The sequence below is a fragment of the Coturnix japonica genome, chromosome 4 (assembly GCF_001577835.2).
Source record: "Coturnix japonica isolate 7356 chromosome 4, Coturnix japonica 2.1, whole genome shotgun sequence".
NCBI classification, from domain to species: Eukaryota; Metazoa; Chordata; class Aves; order Galliformes; family Phasianidae; genus Coturnix; species Coturnix japonica.
This window is the reverse complement of record NC_029519.1, coordinates 8,801,139-8,819,296: the sequence shown is the minus strand read 5'-3', so window position 1 is coordinate 8,819,296 and position 18,158 is coordinate 8,801,139. Positions and strand designations below refer to the sequence as shown.

Sequence of the window (18,158 nt, the reverse complement as noted above, 5' to 3'; positions counted from 1 at the left end):
ACTGTCTGTGATACTTAAATGAGAAACTAAAGCTTGGGGGTAGATCTTCAGCGAGAGTAACTCACCCTGCTTGCTGTACAACACACTGCAGGCAGAAAGCATCTTCCAGGGAACATGCAGCACACAGAAAGGTTCATTTCTCAGCTTGAACAAAGTGAGGAAGAAAGATGCCTTTGCAACATCAGCAAACAGGTGAGTACAAACATACAAACATCAGCTTAGGAGAGAATTTGGTGACAGAAATTTGGCTGTTTGACGACTCACAAAGATTTTGAGGTGCATCTCTGTGATTAATTTTTTACTCAGGAAGTTCAGAGGGCTGATGGCACTGGGCTTTTTTCTTTGTCTGATCATTACAATTAATGTGAGTGGGTAGTGGGAGTATTCACCAGAAAAACTGCATTCTGCCTCATTATCGTCTTGGTAATGTATTTTTATTTTCTAGAATCGCAAACATTGCACACTGATGATCCTTGCAGTGATTTACAGATAAGGCATTTATACATCATTTAAGTCATACTTTATAATTTATAGGTTAGTTATTTTATTTTAGTGTCAATCAAAATCAGAAGCTTTATGAAAGCTCAGAATAGGAGAAAGATTTTTCATAAAAAGCCTTAATAATCTAATGATGATATTAGAAGAGTTAGCACAGATGAACCTGCCATCTAACAACACAGTTGTTGCTGTTTGTTTAAATAGCCCATTTCATGCTTGTTCGTAAAAAGTTAATAATTACAGTGTAGCTAAACTTACATAAATAAATGTGTCTGCACTGGATGAAACCTGAAACAGAGCTGGAGCTCTCCTTGAACAGTAAAGAGTGGATATTGAGATTTCAACCTTTCTCACTGCAGCACATGCCATCCTTGTGGTGACGGTGTATTTGAGCTTTTGGTCGGATTATTCCCCTGAGACTGTTGAGGAAGGCAGCATCCCCAACCCCATCCCATCCCAGCAGCAGGAATGCCTTAGCAGAGCACTTCAGCACTGGTGCTGCTGGTTTAGCCTGGGTAACAGCATGCACAGCATCTACACAAGAAGGCAGAAAATGAACGTGAAGTGATCCCCTTTTGGGTGTCTCTCCCTGTTCATCCTGGGCTGGAAGGCTCCCAGTGGTCCCCACAGCTACAGAACAGTGGCAGCCCTGCCAGGCAGCCATGTGCCTTCTTGTCTGCTGGAAGCTGGAACACAATACACACCTTTCTAATTACACATTTTTATTTACACTTACTTTCCTGTATTTGTCATTGAGATCTTATCAAAATGCCAACAAAGTTTTCCTTCCTTCCGTAGCAGCACACACTGGACAGAGCTGGCCAGCTGTCCACTAGCATCAGTTTTCCTGTCAAGCAGCAATATTGTCCCCATACAAAGGTTAATCTGGGGGAACCGACCAATGTAACATCCCACAGCCCAGCACAGTACACTCCTTTTGAAAGGCTGTGAGCAGAACCTGGGACAAAGCAGGGCAACCTGACTCCTGGGGATGGCAGAAACCCAGCACTGCTCTGTGTCCCACCCAGTGCCATGGTGGTTGAATACCAACTGCTTACTGTCTCCTTCATACCTGGGAGACCTCTGCCAGCTGTTAATAAATACACATAAAATATTTTCAGATCAGATGATCTCAGACCCTCAGAGGAAGTGTAGGGGAATGAGTCATCCAGCATGGAGAAACCCAGGTTCTCTGAAAGAAAACATCCCTCTTACAAGGAGTGAAAACACCTCCCACACCTGCCCCTTCCAGCTTTTGTATTGCCTAGAACACACCTTTGTTGCTTTCCTGCAGAAAGGAGCATTCTGTCCTGTCTGATTTGGAAATATCATTTGCCTTCTTCCCTACAGATGGCAAGCTCTTTGGTTTCTGCCACCGCTAAACATACTAATAAATCATCGAGATATGATCTGCTCACACATTCAAAATGATGTTTGGTCTCAATCTTTTTTTCTAGCATCAAACATTAATTTCATTTCGTAATGAATACATTTCATCTCATAACATTTCATTTTTCATACATTTAGCAAAATTGCTTAATATGGTGGTTTTTTTTTTCCCAAAACAGCTTTATTTCTACCCTAAAAACATGCAAATCTAAGACTCATACACTTACATAACATGCAGAATTCCCTACTGTCAGTTCAATACCTCAATCATAAAATATTCATCATTTCTGTGTTTTCATTTGTTTTTGTTTTGCTTTTTAACAAAATGAATTTGGTATCCCAGCTCTTTAACGTAAGTCCTGATGTAAGTTAAGATACGTGGACAAAATGTTGCTGACCTTTCCTTGCAGCTGTTTCCTCTTCCAGTGCCCACTTCCACCTCCACTCCCCACTTGCTGCAGCATTATCAGTGCTGGTGAGACACATCCCGTGCTCACTGCACAGCTTAATGCCCTCTGCAATTCCTATCTGAGCAGTTGTTAGCTGGAGACAAGGAGACTTATTTCTATTCATTCCCCACATAATCCACCTTATGAATTCACACCTCACCTATCTGTGCATTCAAGGACCCAGAAATACAAAATATTTCCTACTGTGTTTTAAACCCACATCCTCCTGGATACAAGATAAGAGCTTAATAGCTTTGACACCGCACTGTTTTCATATTCATGCGTAAGTTATGGATATAGCAACAGATCAGCACTTCTTTGTGCTTCTCATTGGCTCTGGTTCGCTGCCTTAAACTGCCTGAGTCAAGGCCACGTTTTAATGCCATAGACGCTCTATTCAAATACCAGTATGACCACATTTTAAAAGCCACCCTGTACCACTTCATTGCCGCAGATGTCCTTTACATCTGGCAAGGGCCGTTTCTCTGCATGTCAACAGTAATTCAGTTTAACAGCTGTCTCTTTTGACAAGCTTAGTGTCAGACTCTGAAATGACAGGGTGACAGTTTTCCTTTTCTTTAACAGAACATAGTGCAAATTAACCATTTGAATGCAGGATCGCTAAACGCCTCCAGAATACAGTTTTCAGAGCAAACTGAATAGGATTTAGGAATTGGTGGTATCAGGACCACAGCTGAAAATCAATTTGGTTTGCAAAACTGAGGTACTTCTCCCACAAGTGAGACTTGTACCTGAAATCTAAGCATTTGAAGCCCAGAAAACCTTAAACGGAGGTGAGACAGACACTGGAGGTAAACACGGGGAATTTGCAAACTGGTTTGATATGCACTTTTCCTGCATTGCATAAATACACGGGAGAATTTGCAGTATATTTAGTTAAAGTGCTTTGTTAATAGAGCAGCTAATGGTGTCGTATCAGCTTTCAAATGGCACTCGGCACACACATCGTTCTCCACAAATGCCACAAGTACAAAGCACCTCTCAGCATCATTTCCCCAGGACGATAACTATGCCCAAGATAATTCTGCACATCTGAATGACCACAATCTTTAGCACAAAATCCAGCTCTTGGACAGGAACAAAGTGCCACCACCATTTCTGCATGACTGACAAATACAGGCTTTGCTGTAATCTGGTGCAAGAATGAACTTTATGGATCTGGTTGCATTAGGCTGAAATGAAAAAATAACGCAAAAATGACGTTACACTTAAACTGCAGATTGACACAAGTCCTATAGCAAAGCCACTTTGCTGTGCTGATGTTCTACCCCAAATGCCACAGAGAGAATGAACAAAACATCCCTGACTGAGTAAGATGCGCGTCCTGTTCCCATCCTTGAAACCAGTGGCAAACCTCAAGTTGATTTCAGTGGGACCTGACTCCAGCTCACACAGTTTATGCTGTTTTAAAGAACTATGAAGATGTTTCTGCTGTTTGTTCTTAGGTAAGCTCTTACACCTAAAGCAATACAAAAACTCTGGGATGAAAGGGTGATATGGAGAGCTTAACATTTAAACACCTTTAATAAATGTGTTTGTTTTCTTATTTTGATGTGGCAGTAAGTACTTCTGTGTGTCACCCATTGCCGTAACATCTGGGCATCTCATAACATTCAGAAGGAGTCATGTTCAGATGCCTGCTTCTATCTCTACAAGGCACGCAGATTTGTATGAGCAGAAATGGTGACTTTTCCTGAACTGTTTGGTCACATAATACGGCCAAGATCTTCCTCATTATCCTGCTCTTTTTACACATAAACGATCCAAACCTGCAAAATAAATCACTTCTTCTCAGTCACTGTATAAGCCCCGTCTTATAGGTATGTTCTCCATCTCATTTCTTCCTTGAGCCACCAGGAATGAAACAAATCTTGGCTCCAAGGCTGCAGGAAGAGTTGTCTTGCTGAACAAGATCTGGTAAAATCAGCAGCTGACCTCAGCCAAACCTGAAGTCCCCACTCTGCCAGAGCTAACACAGACCTCATGGTGGAGCTCAGCTCCCCCAGTGCCTCATTTCTCACCCAACATCCTCTGTCTTTTCCTTTCCATGGCCCAGAAATGTGTACGTTCATGGCCAGAGGTGAGCCCCTCCAAAGGGAACATGTTGCATTTTATTAAAATACCATGAAGCTAAACTCAGCTCCAAACAAACATTTTCAGCTCAACATCAGCTCCATGGGAGTGAGCAGGACGCTGGGTTTGGAGAGGTAGGTTGTTATTAGTATTGCACACACATCTCAGCTATACAAAGCACACAGAATTATTTATAACACTTAACCTCTCTAGAATCTATCACGTGCCTGAAAAACTAATAATTCTATAACTTAAGCTAAACAGAGCACTATTCAGTTGTAAATTTTATGGCTAGTATCTCCACCTCTTATGAAGTGTGAAAAGAGGCTTCGGATCTGTCAGTCTTTTCTCAGAAATGACTTTCGCTGATTACTTAAACTTTCGTTAAATAAGCTTTCCACAAGCTGTAAAAACAGAACACAGTGGGGAAAAAATTGGCTCTCTTTTAAAAGTGCTGTAAAGTCTCTTTTTGAATGAGTAATTAGAAATGTGTAAACTCTTTTATGGATATGTGAGAAGCACACACAAAAAAATGTGACATTCCATGCAAGTATTTCTGTGTGCTATCAAATTTCATTGTATTTCACAGAGACCAAAACTATACAGGCCCAAAATACACATACATTAGTGGACATGGGTTATTTGCCAAGAATGAATTTACATACAGTACAAGTAAAACATCCTAATTTAAATCTACGACAATGGATACTCACATTCTTAAAGAGAAATCAGAGTTGTTTGTCTTTCCACTCATATTTATACAGATTGCAAAGCTGTTGACAGAGCATGATTTGAGCTGGGCCTTTCCAACTGCTTACTGTTATTTTTATTGCCATTGTCAGCTATCTTTTTCATATCAAGAATGAAGCTTGGATGAAGATGCTCTGATTTTTCAAAGCCATAAACAAATAAAAGGAGACACCACGTCACACAGGAGCCGGGCACCAAGTGGGCAGTGGGGAAACCTACTGCTGGCCATCATCCCCCAAAAATCTCCCTAAAAAGTCTCAGTTAAACCCATACACCTTCTTGTCTTCATTTCCTTTCAAGCCATGGCTGTTCTGCGTCTTTACAGGGATGCTTTGTAAGACAGAGGCATGGTCATTGCATGGGACCATGTCCTCAGCTGCAGCTCCTCATGATCTATGAATACTTTTCAGAGCCTTGCTGCATGAAATCCCTGCAATACTAGAAATATTAGATAATAAATAGCAAAGCCGCAGTGTTTGTGCTCTTTTAAAGTAGGATGCACAGATAGGACCGCATGGTGAGTCACGCACCGCCCAGAAATACAGAGCTCTCAGGGTGTGCACTTGGGTATTTCTGTGGTTTTCGGCCCAGATGAGCATCCTGACCCCAAACCAAACTCTGCAGATTCACCACAACGCCTTTATACCATCAGTGTTTTAGGGCAACCTCTATTCCTCACCTTAAAACTCTGACATCAATCATGCTGAGAAAATAACTTTGCCTTCGGACAGGGAGGCAAGTCTTTTATTGTAAAAATAAGTAAAAGAATTCCATATCTTTGCAAGGCCAGATGAGCACTACCCAACCAAAAACACCTGCCTCCCCCATACAGGTCAGATTGGGGCCCCATCCCCCCAGGATAGCTGAGCATGACCCCCTCAGGCTGGTGGGATGCTCTCTTGAAAAGCTGGTGGACACCATGCTGTGTACACGCACTGTGCACTATAAATAGTAATGTCTTCTGTGCTGCTCTCCATGGAAAAGCCGGCAGGAGGGGAAATAGTCTCAAATCTGTGTCGTTTTCAAGCTAAAGAGAGCCAGACTCATTCTCTCCTCAGTGGGGAAGCTGTAGGTAGGGGGTATGCCCCTGTAACCCTGTGGAGGCTGAACAGCCAGAGGAGGAAGCAGGTTCCAGCTATCATAATGCAGGCTGCACTGACTGACCAGGCTCCTCGCTCCCAAAAATGACTCAGGGCACAAAGTGCATAGACCATAGAGCAGCTGTTCCCCAATTCTCCTTTATCTAGAAGATATCAGCACCCTCATTTTATTCTCTCATCCCCAGGAGCACAATTAAGTCCCCATCTGCAAAGTCCAACAGTGATGCTGGCAGAGCATGGTGCCCCCCACTCCTGCTCTGAGTGCACTGCTGGCACAGTGTTCGCTGCAATGTTACACAGCCACCCACAGCACGGCTGCTAGGACAAAAGCATGCAAAAGGAAAAGGCTTCACACATCTTTAGTGTGGAGAATGTATTTACTGCTCCCACAAGCTATTAGATGGGGTGATATGGGCAATTTATTGTTTTGTCAATATCTTTTATTTTGATTTAATAACTTACAAAAACTAGAGTCTATCAGCAGCGCAGCCGCAACTTTTGCTATACAACCCCACTTAACTTTCAAACACTTTAACTTTCAGGTCAAATCTCTGTCACGTTGATAAATGGATCTATTTAAATTTTTATCACCGAAGAATTCTCTCTGGTGTCTCATTCACTATCAGATTTCATGCACAAAATAACAGGATACTTATTATTTTTTGTTATCCACCACAAAAAGAAAAAGAAAAAAGAAAAAGCATGGATGTCACTGTGAAATGCCTGTAATTTGTCTGGGGATGCACATGTGAAGATCTTGCATTTATACAGGGAGCATATCATCTGTATTGATTATTAGCTTACAACAGAGATGTACCAAGTCTCACTTGAAGCTATGTTGTTGCTCTTTCTTGTACACTTTAGCATTCACATTATGGATGTCCTGCAAAGCTGCAAACATTCCATATGGGAAGAAATACAATATTTCTGTGAATAATATGCAAAAACTTTGGGCAGAAAAGCCTACTATAGGATATATACACTAACCACAAGCTATTCACAGAATCACAGAATTGTAGGGGTTAGAAGAGGCCTCTGGAGATCATCAAGTCCAACCCCAAATCCCTGAGTTAAGAAGGAAACATCAAAGAGTTCTATGCTCACCCTCACGAGGCATTGCCATACAGTGCTTAGAAGGGTGTTTAATCTCATTTGGCCATCTGACTATTACTTCATTAAGCAAACTAAGAGAAACAGCTACAAAGTCAACACATTTTAGGTATTATTGTAAATAATCACCTGGTTTTCCTGCCAATAATCAAGACCAAAAATATAATCCGAATAGCACCAACTATGCTATATATATTTAACCTTTACTTTAAAATGGCATTAAACATTGAAGACTGTGGCTACTGTAAAGATAGTAAAAACAGATATCGGAGGAATAGAACAGTGTTTAATGACAAGTTACAAAGGGTTCTACTGAGAGAAAAGCAAGAGCAAGAGAGGTTAAACAAACAGAAACCACAGTGTTCCAATTTCACATTAACTTTCAATAGCTAGAAAGTAAAATCTATACTATATATGATTCGATTTCCCCGATTTGTGCGTTAAATATTTACTTCTAACCATAAACTTATGTGAGACCCAAACAAAAACTAATTTGCATTATTAATGATGCAAGAAATGTGATGCTTAGTCTCTTAAGATTTGTAATAAAGAAGGAAATATGCTCAAGATTTACTTTCTCTTTTTCATTTTACAAGGCAAGTTTAAATGATAAAACTTATTTAATTAACAGAGACTCTATTTATGAATTAGTTGTTCCTGCCAGAAAGAATGTTTAAAAAAAAAAAAAAAAAGAAAAAGGAAAAAAAACTGTCTGAAATGAGGCTGAGACTACAAAGAGTCCATTTTCAGCTTCAGAGTCTCATGGGAAAAATCAAAGGGTTTCTTTCTTTCAACAGTTTGGGTGAGATGATATTTTGAGATGTTGACAGCTGCCAAACTGCAAAACCAGTGAAGAACTACCAAACTGAAATCGTTTTTATCTTTTTGAATTTCCTCAGTATTCAACTCAACTTCCTTTTACATCTCACGGCTGAAATTTCAACACCAGTGAAAGGTTTTTTCCTGCTTCGACGCTTGCGATACCACCATGGTCCAAAGATGAACCCCCTCTCTTCTAAAATTAAACATAAGTAACACAGTACCACTATTGACGACTATTAGCAGTCTTCTATTATTATTGTTGTTTTCAAGGGTGACACTTCAGCCCCTGATCTATGATCAAAGTGCCACTGGGAAGGCAGCTCGCACATATAACAGATGAGGTAGTACCTGAGCCAGGGAGCACTATTTAGAGCCACAAGCCCAACATGCGCGACTGCAGGAGGAGCCCAGCCCCCTTGGGGAGCCCAGTTGGCCTCTTATTCCTCCTCCATGTGCTAAGTGGCGCAAGATCAAGACCTAAAATCATATACTTTCAAGTAGAAATAAAGTAATGCTTTAATTGACAATTACGTGCTCAGTGTGAAACCATGTTTCAATGGTTAATCATCATCATCTATCTCTATGACACTGAATGTTTTCACTATGTTCACTTACGAGATATTCATAAGACAGAAGATTTTTCTCTAAAAAAAAAAATTAAAAAATCAAGCAGAAGTTAAAGCCTGCATTTATAGCTTGTCTTCTTTCTGGTAGAAGCTTTTTAGAAGATACAAAACAAACCGTTTGTAAGTAAATAAATAATTATTAATAATAATGCCTTCAACACAGCTTTATTATTCCCTTTCCTTTTCTTTGCTAAATCCTGCTTCCGCTAGTAAAATCATCCCTTCTTTTCAAACTCCTTCACCTCTGTTAGTCTCATCACCAACCCAGTGCTGGCTTCTCAGCTTCAGACATCTGCTCCAGCTCCTGCTTTCCTCACCACATACTCATTAACTAAATCATCTCTTTCCTCTGATTCATTGTTTGAGCCATCAGCCTGAGGAACAACTTCTCTTCAGCCCCTTCCCACTAATGCCAGCTCCCACAGCACTGAATTGGAGACACTTGGATGAATGTGCAAGCTACCTCGTGCCACCCAGGAACAGCAGGATGCGGCCCATGCATACCCCATCCCATTTCAAGTTTGTTTGCTGAGGAAAGTCCAGAAACACCCAACAAGAAAGAAGGTGATTTCTGTTGTATATATATGAGTGTCTTCTGAACTTACCACTCCAACTACTGTAGTGCAGAGAACATTCTGGAGTTGTGCCACAAGGCAGCACTATGCTCCACTTATACTCACGGATCACTGAGCAGAACATACCCATGAATTACTTCACAGTTACATGTTGAATTAAATCTGGTTTATATCGCATATATATTTTTTTTATATATAGAGGGAGAGAGAGAGGTTTGTAAGTACAGAAAGCAGCATAAAAGTCATACAGAATTTCTGCAGGCATCCAAAAAGAGCTGTGTTTGCCTCTTGTTATTCTCATATTCCCCTGCTCTAGACCTTTACATTGGAGAACAGAACAGTACCTGTTTAGTCCACAAACAAGCATTTGGATGTAGGGTTGATTTCCTATTTTTTTCTCCTGAACCTGAATGAAACCAAATTGAACATAAATGGAGGGAAGAAAAAAAAAGCAAATCCCTGGATGTCTGGCATCAAAATTGTGGTAGGAAAAAACTGTTGGGATGGTGTTCTGGTGTTAATGTGACCAGTAAAAAGGAAAAGTAAATGGGCAGCGAGTAAGCAAATCCTGCTGAAATATGATTAAGTGTCAAGATAAGAAAAACCATGAAAACTAAAGGGCAGGTAAGAGGATGTTAAGTGCAATATTAGAGAGGATTTGTGGCACATGTAATTCCTCCTTTAAATGTTGGCTAAACTTAGATTTGCCTTTCAATTACAGATCATTGTGTCTCTGTCTGCACTCTCTAAGGGTACCAGTACAACCTGAAGGAGCTTGGCACATTCATATCTACTGTATGTTTGTAGTTTACTCTTGCTCACTAAGAACATGTATGACTACAGATGAAAACTGGAGAAGTAAAACAAAGAATGGGCCATAAAGTATTTTCAGCTTCCTGCAAAACAAGTTGATGTTACTCTGGAAGATGATGGTTTTGATGCAGCCGTGACTCAAATTGAGCTTTATCAATTGCCATTTATGACTAAACTTCAGAACACAATGTTGTTTCCATGCCATTTGCCAGAGTAGGATATCTATTGTAATGGGATGGAGAAACTGTTTTTTAATTCGCAAAACTCTTTGTGTTGATGCAATCAGCTGCAGATTTCAGTAAGTTACTAGTTGAGAGTGAATCATCACTCTTACAGAAAGGATTTATTCCCCTATTTCTTTAGATGCTCACCTTCAGAAAAGGCAGGTGTGTGCCAGCAGCACTGAGCCCCAGCACTCACCACCCAGCCCTGCAAAACTAACATTATACTGAAATAAATAGGTACCATTCTGCTGTTATCAAATCTGCCTTCTGCCTCACTGTATGGGAAATCCTGAGTCATGCTAATGGCTGAGACTGAGCACATGTAATGTGTGCTAGCATTTCTTGTGGCCAGTTAAAAATCATATAATACACCGCAGGTTTAAAACAGAATTTGAACACGTCAAGTCTCATAACTTCCAAGAAAGCAAATTTACCATAAAAAATAATAGTTTCCACTCACTAGATTTTATATTCAGGTCTCTGGCACAGAATCTCGCCACCAAAGAAATCTTTTATGCAAGCACATAATCAGCGGAAGCCTTCATTTTCGTTGCGGTTAGATTTAATGTGATAATGAATATTCCAGTGTCAGCTCTGGGTAAACTGATGGGATTTCACCTCAGATACCCTCCTCCAAATACCGCACGCAGGCACATGCTTGCTGAGTGGTAAATAATTTAGCAGCAACAGCACAAGGACACCTGAGATGTATTCATAATGCAGATGTACCTTGCTCATATACTGTCCTGTTTCTGGTCTTGTAAACAGCATCCATAGCACAGCAAAGAGAGTAAAGGGTCATTACCTATTAATGCCCACCCCTTACAGCTGAGAGCAAATGAAAGAAAGCCCCACATATACAGCCCTGTTAGGCACACGGTGTCACCGTATTTTACTCTCATGACCTAATCAAGGCTGTCTACAGTAAGCTGCTTCCCAACATATTTTTAAGGAGTTGTTATTTCCTTGTTTTTTTCACCTATTTTGCAGTTGTTTGGCTGACATTTTTCCTCTCGTTCTTTTTCTTCCAAGTTTCAAGTTTCCAGTCCAACACCACACACCACCTCTTTCTCTACTGCTGTTAACACTATGGAGATCAAACAAACACAAAAGTGTTTTCTGAAAAAATAATCATTAAGCATATCATGTGGTTTAGTTCCAGTGACAGCTGAATATTTGTTTCATTAATAAGTAATTTGCAATTAGTTCATGGAATCATTTCTAAAAGAACATTGTGATGTTTCCATGGATTTAAGAGGCAAAACACTAGTCGTTTTTTGACAAAGTTTCAGTACAAATTGCTCACGTGCATCTACTGGTAAAAATCCAACCTCTGCTGAGGTTGTTCCCTTGATCTGGAATCATCGCTCCCATCAGTGCTGGTGGGGAGACACAGTATGCAAATAATTGCTGTACTCAGGATTTGCATTACAGCTGCATGGTTGCTCCCACTGCTTCATTCAAATTATTATTATTAATGAAATTACTAAGCTTAAGGTTTTTGTTTTCATGTAACATTCATAAACAACTCTTCTCCAAAGAATAATACAAAATATCCACTGCAAATTGCTAGATCAACCTGTTTACACTTAAAAGGCTGGGCATACAAGGGCCAAATCCTCAAATCTACTAGGATCAACTTCTGTCCAGGATGTGATGTCCATTCACTTTGACTTTTTATTTTCAAGTATTGAATAGCAGCCTACTGTCTGTCACAGTATTCTTTCTAACCTTAGACTGGCTCAATTTTTGAATAAACAACACAAGAAAATGTTTTCAGCCCTGGATACCAAAGCCACTTACACTCTGAACTCCAGGACTTGATCACAGTATTATTTAGATTGCAAAAGACCCTTCCATACCTGGCCCACAAAGACTAATTTCTAAGCCACAGAAACAATTACAGTTGTTGCTGTATCACCTTCTCAATAACCTTTCCCCAAAACTGTAGATTACAGAGTTGTCTGCAATCATTAATTGCCTGAAGGAGAGAGAGATAGCACCAAGCAACAAACCTTTAATCAACAGAGAGCTCTGCAGAAAAGAAAAATAAGTCCTTAGCAAGCAAGTTGCAATGTTGTCGTGTTCTTTGTTTGTTTGTTTAAATCCCTCTACAAATACGTGATTTGGAATATGTAATAAGTGCTCTGCAGTTGTGAAATAAAACTTTCACAGAAAAGTGATCATCATAAATTCTTTACTGTCTGGGAGCACAGTATGCCATAATAGTGGCTATGGACTGAGGTGCATCTAGGTTTTCTTACTCCGCAACAGAAGAATCGGTTATTTTAGTGGACCAAAACAGCCCCGATGGGGCATACGAGGGAGTTGATTATAAAATAATAATAATAAATTTGTTTTTCAATTAAAAATGAAAAATATGTTGAGTGAAAAAATGCCCATTCAGAAGCTTTTAAGATTGAATGGGATATGTAGCTGACAATGACTTGAAAGCAAAGTTTTAGGCCTTCTGAAAACAATCTTTGACCAATAAGGTTTTTAACTTACCGAGAAGATCATGCTAAAAGTACTTTAAGAATTGGTGGAACTCTATAACTTATGAGCTAAAAAGTAATAAATTAGAATAGGACAATCTCCAAAATATCTGGCAGGAAAATACGTAAACAATCAACTGTTTTACATCTTCTGTCAATATATAGTGCTTTATTACACAGTGATTTCAATGATCAATGATAAGATGTGGCTTTTCCTTGAATACAATTTCAGCAGATTAGCTTGATCCAGTTTCCACTGAAGTAAATGAGAAGATTACCATTGACTTCAGTGAAAGCTGGATTAGACTGTTCACATTCACAGTGGAGAAAAAGAAATCTTAATGATTATTTATGCCAGAAATTCCAATGTAAAAAGCAGAACGGGTGCAACTGTGCTGAAGAATATGAAGAGAAAAATGAGTGCAGTGGATATAAAATATGATTCCAATAAACATTATAAGATTACTAATTACTCTGGATAAGCTTATAGAAATGCTATAGATGTAATTTAATTGCACAAATATACTTCCAAATCCAATTATGGCAATGGAGCAATGATTACACAGTTGCATTAAGAGTTAAAATAAAATATGATACCAGATAAATGGGTATATTAGAAAGACATTATTAGATTTCCTTGCATTTAGCCACCATAGAGTGCCACCAACCCTTGAAGCTAGAAACAGAAAATAACAGACAGAAGAGAAAGATTGAGTTTGCTTGCTAAATGTTGCCAATGACAGCAGAGGTATTTCTACTAGGAAAGATAAATGGAGAGATACCAGATACCGACACATGATCTGCACAACAAATCACAACACTGACTCATGCTCACAGTCCTACAGTCCCACCAGAATTAGCAACTTTTACAAGTACCCAACCATAAAAGAAATAAAACTGAAAAGGTTTTTCTGCAGAAAGCTGAAACATCCCAGTGTACCAATAAAGAGCCAATTATTGCAACCATCAATATTCAGCAGTGGACCATCAGAGACAAAGATATGTAGATTTGATTAGGAGAAAAATATTCATGCCTATCATTTGGCAGAAGAGCATTACTGATAGATAGGAAAAGGGGCACTTGCCTTGTTTGTAGGTTTAAGTAATCTGAAACTTCAGCCATTATGACAAATAAAAATTTAGATGTAGAGGACACAAATGCATGCACTGTGTCACAGTGAGCGCCTCTCTGATTTCAAACTACACTGTCATCCCTTGCTTTGCTCTCTCCACTCCTTAAATTTAATATTGACTTTAAAAGTACAGTATGCATCAGGTTTGCCAGCTTCTCTAGCCCAAAGAAAATATTCTCCAGTTGCCAGGAGCTCATAGATCACACTTAAGTCAGTTACAACCTTACCTGTTTTTGAAAACCAAACATAAAACAGGCAAAACTTGCATGGACGTTTTGTGAGAATTTCTCTCTGGTGGATTGATAAATGCTTCTTTGGGAAGCTTCCCATTAATAACCACCTGCAGTTTATTCATATTTTGCAGCCACAGGGAGAGGGCTGATACAGAGGTTAGTGTACAGCATCACATGGACTGCAGCTGCTCCTGCTGGTAAGTGTTGAGAACCAGTGTGACCATTAGCATCATTTAAAAAGACCCTTTATTCCACTTTTGCTGTAATACCATACAGAAACAGAAACATTTACACACTTGACTACTATTTGACAAAGCAAGTCTCAAATGTCTGCATTTGGCTGTGATTGAGAGAGAGAAATCTTTACCTTCCTCAAAACTGATGGGAGTCTCCCTCCTTGCTTAGAGGCCAGGATATGGAAGTAGACAACTATCCCTCTGATGCTGCATTTTATAATACACTAATGAGATGCCTTTGATTTAGGAGTTTGCATGAAGGAAGAAAAAAGTCCACGTGGATTGCCAGCTCATCTAACCTAACTTTAATCACTTATTCTGTGGACAGCTATATCAGAGCTAGTCATCTAAAATCCCTTTAAAGTCAATGGTGAGAAATAGATGATTTTAGGATGCAATTAATTGATTGGAAAGAAGGGGATCTATCACACACGCAGAAGAATTGTGGCCCAGAGGGTTCTGCTTTTTTCCATTTACTTCACAAAGAGTTGGAATGCCTCAATGTGGTTATCCAAAAAGTGCCGAGAAGTATGTCACAAATCCCTACTTTTTTTTTAATTTATTATTGCTCTTCCCTTCTGTTCCTGCACCTAGTCTCTCCTGAGACAGCAGTTCAGGTTTTTCACATTATACGTCCATTAACCCATCAAGAAAATGAGTTCATCTGATGGTAATAAAAAGTGTTGGGTCATACATCACCATTCAGCTGGGCCAGAAGAACATATCCTTCACATTTAAAAAAAACATTAATGTATAGCTTCATGCCAATTGCCACATAAATATTCAGAACTGGTCAAAAAGAGAGTAAACTTCCACCCTTTTACCGCTCTAATGCCCCATTAGTCCTTCATCCCCCAGGACAACAGGTCACATCACAAAAGTACAAGAAAATTCTGATGGTAATAAACAACGTAAGGAGCTGGGCTCCATGGTTTTCATGAAGACAGAGAAAAACGTTTCTCCTCGAGAGCACATGGCACATCTTTTGACTTGTTCTACAGATGCCTAGAGAAACCATGCAGCTGAAATGCCCTTTGCCTGATTTAACCGCAGAGGTTTCTGCAGCACACATCTGACAGAGGTGGTTCATATGCACTGCCAGTAGCAAGCATGAGGGGAAGGAAAGGGAATTATCCAAGTTCTCAAATACTTCCCCAGCATCATGTGTCTGTAGAGGCAGGATTTGTTGCTAGGTCACTGAAAAACATAGCAAACCTCAGGGAGAAGAAAACATAACAACAAATAAAATAGCTTTCAATAGTTCCAATGAAGTCCTCTTGAATTAAATTTTGCCAGACTTGGATATTGTGGAGACCCCCAAACACATTCCTGTTGCTTGTACCTACCACCCAAAGGATAACCCTGTGCAATTTTGCTCTGCTTCTTCAACAAGCTGGTGAACCAGCCCGTTTCCTCTCACCCACCAAAGAGCAGCCATTGTGCTGAAGATCTTTTGAGAAATCTGCAGCACACTCTGACATAAGGGAGTAAGCTTTGTTTCATGTTTTCCTTATGCTGGGGCATTCATCTTCAAAGTGCCTCACACACAACCAGGGAGCCTTAGAAGTGTATCAGGGGCAATTCAAAGAGCTTTGCATGGAGCAGGAGGGGGCTCCTCTTCAAAGCTGCAGCCTTGCATCTGCCAGGGAAGAGCAGATTCTAACCCGACGAGGTCACTTCACCTACCTGTAGTGGGATCTCATATTCAGAAGACTCCAACTAAAAATAAGGGATATTTAGACAGTGTGATAGCTGAAACCCTCTAGGCAATGCTCTTTCTCTCTTCCCCTCACACGCAGACACACACAGAGCAATGCCTTCTTTAGGAACAAAAATGAAAACCATTGGAGACATAATGGTCTCCAGAAAACTTACTCACACATTAGCTCTATCTATAGCATCCTCCTGGTTTAAACATAAAAATTTCCTATAAACTGGACCACCACAAACCACTGTTCAAACCACCTGAAACAAGGAAATGAGAACAATCAGTTGTTCAATATATGGTAGAAAGTAAAGAATAATACTTTCTTTTAATTACCCAATCTAATGTCATACAGAGGAAATACTCCATTCATTCTACAAATGGCAGCAATTACCTGTTCTGCGTTCAGACCAGGAAAACCCAGCATAAAACAAAAGCTGTGCCACAATGGGAGCTGCCTAAGCACAGAGTTCTACAGCGCTGCTTTTGGCAGAGTTCATGTTCTACACAGAGTATAGAGGCATAGTTCTCATTCTACACATGGAAAACTGAAACAAGAAGAGATGCAGTGTTCACACTCAAGCAGATCAACAGATGTTTAATGTCACTGATGATGTCAAGGAAATCAAAGTGAATTTTTAAGTGAAGCAGAAGTATAATAATCTAGTAGATTCTCTAAGGAGCCTTTGCATCAAACACTACACATTTTAAATTATTTTACATTAATTCCATGTAACACAAGGTTTTTTGGTAAGCTGTAGGTAGCTCTGCATCTGCAAGACTTGTATTTTCTACTGAGAGGGCAGTTGCACTCATTGGATTTAATCACACTGTCTCAAGTCAGAGGGCCTTGTACCTGACCCTGTAACTGTCATCACCCATCTGGTACTCTCCATCTCCCCCTTCCTTCAAACTTTATTACTACAGACATGCACCTTAAGCCTGTTTCTATCACCTGTAATAGCTCTTTAGTATATAATATCTTCAAGGGCTTACGCATCCTGATTTTTAAACACTAGGTTAAAGCATATAGCATCTAAGTTCATCTCTACCTTTCTTTCCTATTTATGTTAAAACCAGCAAAGTCTTTTGGACAGTCTTTGAATGTCATTTTTTTTATTAGAAGTGTGTTTGTGATTTGTTTGCTTTCATAAGTTCATCTTAAACACGACCTCTGTTGCCACACACTTCATTTTACTGCAGTGCTGACTGCAACATTCCAGACTCAGTGCCTTTCTCCATGTTCAGCCTATAAGTGCAGGCAAAAATGGATCATAGACTTTATGTCTGATACTGCTTCTTAGGTAACATTCTTTGCTTCTTAAACTCTCATTCTTACTGAGCACTGCAAGTGTATTACTTTTTTTAATGCTCCTGATCAAACATATCAGGAGCTGGGAGATAATTCCAAGAACTTTATGTAATTGTATTATGCACATCCTCTGTCATCACCCACAGCTGATGTGACGCAGATCTCAAGAAGAACAAAGCATGCTGAGACCCTCTCATACACAAAGGCTGTAGCACACACTCTATATGCACAATGTGCTTTCAGAAGGTTTCACAGCCTGCATTTACATTATGGTTTTTTTTTTCCCTCAGATTTTATGCTCCTTTTTGTTGTTCTTGCAGTGACCTTACCTAGAGCAACAAGGATGCAAGCTCCATAGCCCTTTGCAGAAAGGGCAATTGTTTTATGCTCTAAACATTTGCCAGGCTCTGAAACAGCACAAAAGTAAACTTGAAGAGCCTCACACAGTTTTTCTTCCCACTGCATGCACTCACGCCAGCAAATGTCCCGTCCTGGGAAGGATCGGTGTACCTGACCCACAGCAGCAATGCAGCAGAGGGCCCATTCTCCCTCGCTCACATCGCTGCTGCAGTGCTGGTTCTACTCCTGCTGAGC

The 18,158-nt window shown here is 39.9% G+C and overlaps 2 long non-coding RNA genes across 3 annotated transcripts in view; one reads left to right on the top strand and one right to left on the bottom strand.

Annotated features, from left to right (window-relative positions):
* Positions 1–18,158, bottom strand: part of LOC107312804 — a 79,957-nt gene that overhangs the window by 15,816 nt on the left and 45,983 nt on the right. The gene's annotated exons all lie outside the window — the stretch shown is intronic.
* LOC116653400 lies at positions 20–12,576 on the top strand. Its single transcript, XR_004307147.1, has 3 exons — positions 20–192; positions 3,640–9,402; positions 10,135–12,576. It is a non-coding gene; the product is annotated as an uncharacterized LOC116653400 (long non-coding RNA).